This window comes from Diadema antillarum, unplaced genomic scaffold (assembly GCF_040938485.1).
Source record: "Diadema antillarum isolate AM-2024a unplaced genomic scaffold, OU_Dant_1.0 scf00000071, whole genome shotgun sequence".
NCBI lineage: Eukaryota > Metazoa > Echinodermata > Echinoidea > Diadematoida > Diadematidae > Diadema > Diadema antillarum.
In genome coordinates, this window is record NW_027270960.1 from 9305001 (window position 1) to 9312874 (window position 7874).

A 7874-nucleotide genomic window follows, 5' to 3' on the forward strand; every position below is an offset into this window, starting at 1 on the left:
CATATGTCATTATCAACATTTCCTGTTCACAACTTTTTGAGTTATTTTGCAAACAGGTAAACTTACTCCGATGATCACTTACCCTCTTCCTTCCTCATTCAAATTTCCTTCCTTGTGTCAAAAGGAATAACGTGTCACGTTTAATTGTGAATGCTAGATCTCTCAGTAACTGTCAGTCCTTTATAATCTGAAACTTTCACAGTTGATTGCTAGTAATCTCACATCAATTGTAATCTCAAATGCCATTTGCAAAATCATCAGTGGCCTTCATACACACGTATATGTATGCAAGTGGTTTTTGGAGAAGTCTGTATGTATTATTGTCATTTTTTTTACAACCTGTGAGGCAAAAAAACTACAAAAAAAAAAAAAAACCAACCCACCAAGTTGCAGTCTGCATGTCATCTTAGTTTAGCTTGTTTGTGATATTTCGACGTGGTTTGGATGAGGTTTAAATTGGGATTGCATTTTACATTATCTTCAAAGTGACAAATGAAGTACTCTGACAGTTAAACTTCTACAGTTAGAACTGTCTTTGATAGAGTGTGTATCACCTACATGGACATTAAGTTAAATTTAATTTGCCTGGGAAGTACAGTGTATAGGATAACCCAAAAAGAGATATGGAAAAGTCATATTTAGCTATCAAAGGGAAGGCAAATGAAAAATGATGATGGTTTATTATAAGCAAACTTTTCCACCTGAGATCAATAAGACACTGAATAAAAGAGTATATAAGGCAGTCAATGTTTACAACATCCTTCAAGAAAAAGTACTAGGTACATCACATGATAGTCAACACTATCTTTCTCCATTAACAAGAGGCAATAAATATGATACTGGACAAGAATGAAAAGAGTCCTTGTCTGTCAAACATACTGTAGCCAAAAGCCCACATTTTCTTACTCTTTGAAATATTAGGGAAGTCATCAGTGCTACTACATCTATGTGGGCAGTGGAAATGTGTTTGCCTTTCTAGTGTTTGTCAGCTATGACTCTTGTGGGATGGGTGAAGCAAAGCTTGAGGGACATGTCAGGGATTGAAGATGGCGTCTGGGCCTGGGAAGCATATTTCCCCCATCTCAAGTGCCTTCTGGGGCACAGTGAAGAGGTCTGGGTGGCGCCGGGCAGTTGCCACAGTAACGAGAGTGGGGTCAAATTCACAGCACCCTGTGCTCTGGCAGATGATAATGTACAGGCTCATGTCTGTTGATTTTTCGTGGATCTGAAGAAAAAATAGAAACCCTATGACATCAACAACAACCAATACTCTAAGAACTCCCACCCCCTCCCCAAAAAACAGAAACGAACAAAATGACAAACTCCTCCCACCAGTAAAGGGGGGGGGGGGGATCAATGTCCAAAAGTTTCCTCACATACTCATGTCAGGAAGTTTTTATGCAGTCAACCCAAACATTGTCCCACACATACGGAAGTACTTCAAATGCCTTTCACCATGAAATGGATTTTTCCCACGTGAAAACGCTTCAACAATGTCTGGCAATCTGTGGTAATACCAATGCAAACATGTCCTTGTACAGAAGATGGCATTTTCCCTCCCTGCGTTTTTCCCTGGATGTCAACAAATTGTCATTGCTCTAATCAAGGAGGTACTAGGCAAGCTTGCCTAGTACCTCCTTGCTCTAATACTCTTCATGTTATGGAAGCAATGTTGGATGGCAGGTTCATCAGCTGCATTCATGCACAACCAAAATTATTATTTTTTCTGCCTCTGCCATGAAGAGTCGCCAGAGGCATTATATTTTTTCGGTTGTCTGTCCATTAGTCTGTCCATTTGTCCATCCGACCAGTTTGATACTACAGGTAGAAGCCTGCATACACACACAGGACTCATTGCTTTATGCATTGCGATGCAAAAATCTATTTAAGTTGTCACTGTTTACACAAACTGCACAGGACAAATTATCAGGAGAATTTATAAAAGAAATCAACAGTTCGTGGGACATGACCCCGTACATGTACATGCAATGTGCGGACCTACTGTTGTGAGTTGCATTGTGGGATTTGAAAAAAAAAAGATTAAATCTTAGTGAGCCATTCACACACACACCTTGGGGCAAATTATTGCCATAGTTTCCAAAAAATCGTGCAGGACTGAATTTTGCATCACTATGCGTGTCCTGAGAGTGAATTTTTTTTGTGTCCACACAGACAAAATAACAGTTTTCGCATTGCGCTGCAAAAAATTGATTTTTAAAAACCGTTCATTTCAGGTGTATATGAATGTGGCTATTAAGTGAGAGGACCCTGTAAAGGCTTCCTCAGTCTTTCCATCTCTTGCATGACGTAATGGCTTGTTTTTTGTTGTTCTTGTTTTTTTTTTCATTCCAACCCTAGTATATATATCTTTCTCCACCTTAAAAGCCCAGTAACATGTCACTTGAATAAATACTAGTCAGATGGCATGGCATACAACTTGATTTTGACAGTTTATTTGAGAACTGAATTTTATTTCATTAGATTCTCTTCCTGGCAAGCAATTTTATGCCCCTTTCATATTGGCCAAAAACACGGCACGTCCTCCGGAAGACGTGCCGTGTTCATCCCAGACCACTGTCAACATGAAAGCTCGACTCGGCGTGAACACAGCATGAACAGAGGATGAACACGGCATGAAGTTCGTGCTAGACCGTCTAGTGCAAACACGGCACGCCCTCCGGAGGATGTGCCGTGTCTGTGCTAGATGCTGCCAATATGAACGGACACGGCATACAACCGGAACCGGATATCTTGGATAAGCACAACTGCGAGCGCGCTAGTATGTGTACAGTTACACGTGTGTGCTTTGTCAACGTACAATGATCATTTATCTATCGTGTATTGTATGCCATTGCAAATTGTTTGCTGACTTGCAGAGGTATCAAATTTGTAAGAACATCAAATTGTTGAATAATACAAAAAAAAATTATGTGTTGACTACAAAATATTATACTAGTTTATGTCTTATCTATGTCTAAACAATTTTTACACTCATTTCTTCTGTAAAATTGCAAGGTGATTAAGTGCGCCTGCTTAGAATTAGGTCAGTCTGCCCTAGTAATTAACATGAAATACTGATGACTGCCATCAGTACTGATTGCTGTCAGCTGTAAAATGTATGTATTGTTGTAATGCATTTGGAAAAATTCGTGGATTCGGCATTTTGGTGGACTGCCAGACTGTCGCTTCCATGAAAAAAGTGCGGGAAGCTGGCCGCAAGTAATCACGGGACCATGTCCCGAGCGCGTTGCTATGGAAACGTGTGCCAAGTTCGTGCCGTGTTCGAGAGCAATATGAAAGGGTATTACGGGCTGTACACGTACCTCGTGTTTACATAAGGATTTGGGAGGTCAGTCACGCCGTGTTCATCTCAGACTCGAGTCTGGCATGACATCCGAGGCTGCCAATATGAAAGGGGTATTAGTCTCTTCTGAACTGTCCTGTTTATAGTGCCATGCCTATTAATAGATACAGGTAAATTGTATGACCCAATTCACTCTCTATTCCCAGGGTACTACCACATAGTGCTCTAATTCAGCAGAGTGGACAATTCTGGCTCAACAAGATCACATGAATACTTCATTGTCATGAGACTTTGTATTTCAAAGTACCTGTGCACCAGTGTTTAATACTAGACCATGTCTTTGAGCTTGTCTAGAGCCTGCAAGAGTGCCTGAGTAAATGCTGAGATTAGTCTCAAGGGCCCATCTCACTAGAGGAGACTTCGGCGCAACTTCTGCGACTGATTGGTCGCTGCAACTTGTGCAACTGTGAAGACCAAGAAATGGCTTGCGCACTCACCAAGAAGGTGACTCCAGGGTGACTGACATCCAAGGTGTCTCCAAACATGGTGAAAACTTATTCACCCAGAGAGTCCTGGAGATGTTGCCGTGATGTCTTCAAGATGTCTCCTCAGTCATGGAGATGCCTCTGTAGTGTTTCTGGTCGGTGGCCAATGGGCCTCTGTAAGGTCGCGGAGATGTCTCGAAGACCTTGTATACAGTATTTTTCATGACTTGGCCATGACCATGGAGCTACTGTATAATGGCTCCATGCCACAACTAAGGAGAAGTCTCCAAGACCAGCTGGAGACTGGAAATAGTCTCCAGAAAAACTCAAACATGTTTGATTCCCTCGCAGCTCTCTAGAGCTCAGGCTGGTCTCTGAGAGTTGTCTTCTAGACTTTTAGCAGAGACATCTCAGTGTTCATTTTATGACCACTCTGTGACCAGGTTCCCACCTACTCTTCAAGCCAACGATATATACCCACTTTATCTCTGTAGTCTGAATGGGTCATTGTGTGGTTATGGTGGTACTGGTAGGAATAAGCAGGTATTCATAATGGGCCAAGAATTTGGATAGGAAGTTGGTATGATCTTAGGGATGGCCTACATTATTTAGTGTGGTGTTGGGGGGGGGGGGGGGGGGGAGGGGTTGGTGATGACAAGTTTGAGATACTAGTACATCAGAAGTGTCAGATGCAAGTATCTAGTGTGCAAAGCATGGAATTGATAGCAAAATTATTTGGTTTGTAATCGTCCACAAGATGTGATGTCAGAAATTAGATTGTTGATGTTGTGGTCCTATGCAGCTTTCTATGTGCATGCTCTTTTGATTGTGTCTCGTATCCAGGACAAGCTAAGTTTTTAGGAGTTTTGTCTCTGTTTACACTGTGAAATTACAAGGAAGTTATCATATGTTTGCAGTACATGTTGTCAAAGGAGCTACTAAGTAATATGCATCAGCAACATTCAAAATGGGCTTTTAAAAGAGCTGTTGTCAAATTTGATTGATATGGACAGATGCATGCACAAATGGTTGCCTGTAATAGATCTCAGAGAGTGCTTGACTTGCTTAAGTGATATCATTTTCTTTCCTAATAAAAATAGGTAACTGTGGCAATCATTCAAGATGAGTGCGTTTGTACAACGACGACTCTCGCTCAGTTGTCAGATACTGTGTCCAGAGGGATGGCATGCTGGGAGCATCCTAGAAAAGTTTCACCCTTGTCTCTGAAATTTGAGCCAACTGTTGACGCTGCTTTGATTTGATTTGGACCCAGATGGGATGTGAGGGCAAGGATAGGCATCTCGCTTCCCATAACACTGCCTGTGGAAGAGCTGCCCTGGAAAAATGGAAGGGCCAAGTGGGCATGAATAAATCACAGTGAGCAGAGTACTATTCCCCCAAAATGTGGATGTCATTATTTCTGGTTATATAGTCTTGATGTTTACTAAATGCTTGGTTTGATGTCAATTTGTGACATTATGGAAATGATAGTGCTTTTTGAGTGAAATATGTCAGAATTTGTTCTGATAATGCAATGAATGTAATCTCTCAAACCATCTAGTATTTGAATTAAACTGGTCAACCAGTTTTCATCAAAACTACAATACTTGCGTGAAATCTTATTCATCAAAGGAACATTCATTTTTCATGAAAATTACACATTCTATCAACTTGATACTGACAGCAATTATTCCCCCTGCTTTTTGAAAGAGGTTTACTCACTCAAGTGCTCTTTCATTATGCTAGAAAAGTGAATTTTTGTGGAATTCCTGTTATATTTTCCCTTACATTGTTGTCCACACATGACATCATAAAACTCTAGTAGTCTCCTCATCTAGCGGTTCCAACACCAAAACTTTAAAAATTCATAACTTTTGCATCGATTGTCCAATTTTCTTCAAACTTTCATTGATGTGTTCTACGAATGTTGCTGCTTTCACACAATCCACATTTCTCTTTGGGTTTGGGTTTCCCTTCAGTCATCAAGAAGGATTTGAATAAGTGCCGCAAAATATCATTATTGATATGTATTTATGCAAAAAAAAGACAAAACCCTGTCAACTGTTAGATTACTTGCTTATTTTCTTGTAATGTATATTGTAATTGTGGAATAAAAGCAAAAATTATTTGGAGAGATCTTCTTACAACATAAAGGAGTGAGAGAAAGGACAGTTTGTTCCTAAGATTGTACATGCCTTCTTTTAATACTCTGTATCCAAAAGACCAAGAAATTACCTAAAAATATATAACTACAGACTTTCTCTCATGTTGACTATAGATGAGAATGTTGTAACAGGAGCTGCATACTGAGTACAGGGCTTAATCTTGTTATATTTATTTTGATCCATGGATACTACAACTCATCCCATCGATGAAGAGAATTTATCAGCTGCAAACAAATATTCAGATCAGCATTTCTTGTAATCCTTTCATGGCCATAAGTTGCGTATTCACATTCTATTTCTAGCTTAAATGCATTGTATGTCATCTTTAAACATGCAGCACACTGAAACGACGTGCATGGCATATGAATTTTTCCATCTCTCTCCTCAATGCCAAAATGTGAAGTATGAGTTTGTATGTGGCTGAGTTTTTTGTTTTCTTTCACTTGTTTGTCTCAGCAAGTTGCAGTGAAACCAGAAGTGATGGAGAATTAGCAATCAATCAAGCTATGAAATTGCCGTGAGGTATAGGAGTACTGAGTGGGATGATGATGCCCACGAGGCAGTGGAATTATCATGATGACGTGAGTGAGGCTAAATAACAGGCAGCTTGTCGTGTAAGCTGGTGTTGTAATTTTTGCATTTTGTCTTGCTGAAGAGATGACAAAGCACAGACTCTGTGTGAATCCGCGTCAAATTTGCTGTCATCGTAATTCAATTTTATACACAAATTACAATGGTAAGCTAAAAGGTGTCAGCTCGTGAACTCCCTCTTCATTTTGTTATTATTTTGTTTCTTATATTCCATCTGCCAGCTTGTGTGTGATAGTGGAGAAAAAAAAACCCTAGGGGTTTTCGGATATTGAGTTTTTGCTGATGTAAATGAGTCTTATTACAACTGAAGTGGTAAGTTTGTGTCTGCAATCGTGACTGGAAATGACATTAGTGGAAGTGCAAACTATCCGAGCTGTGGACACACTGGTTAGCATTGTTTACTGTTCGACTTCTCTCCCACACTTGCTCAAGCAAATGGATGGTAAAGTTTCGGTTTAGATGGAGCTTCAAGGTTCTGATGTTTCTTGCAGATTTTTTTTTTTGACATAATGAAAAACCTCTTATGAAATACAAAAGAGCATATAATTCTGAGGGATTTAAAGTTTATTTAATGAAAATTGGTTTTGAAATAGCTGTCATCCAAAATAAAGTGATCCTGATAGAAGATGGTACTCACCTTTTATTAGGATTGCTTTGTTTTTCTTTGTGCATGGATATCTTGGCCATTTCAAAAACCGATTTTCATCAAATAAACTGAATTTCTCTAGAATTGTATGCTCGTTTACATTTCATAAAGTGGTATCTATAAAGTATCTCACAAAAAGTTAAAAGCTGAATCCTTACCTCAACGAATACTACATTATCCCTATAAATTTCAACTAAGCTCTGTTCACAATAAGTGACTTCTTTGGGATTATGAGGATTTGATAGGAAAATTTTATAGGAAAATAAAGTTTCAGCCTCTGAATTATGTACATTGAAAATGTGTCACTGCATCATATCTGTAGGTCCTATATGCCTACTGGTGTAGATGTGAACAATCATTTGAAAAGGAAAGTTTAGTTTATGACATTGATGTGGACTTGTTTTTGTCTTTCAAACTAGAACATATTGCCCTCTTGAGTTTTGAGAACTGTTCTATTTCTGACTTTTCTCCCTCTTATTTGATTTAGGGGAATAGTTTTGGAAAAAAGGAAGAAATTGAGTAGATATTAGGAAAGGAAATGAATAAGTTCACTGATAACATATCAGAAACACATTCCAGAGAATGAAGAAGAGAGAGAGATGTGCCATAAATTCAGACGTGTTTTAGTCTGACTTCTAGACCCATTCAGGGGACAAAACAATTGGGTAATTCAGGGGACAAAA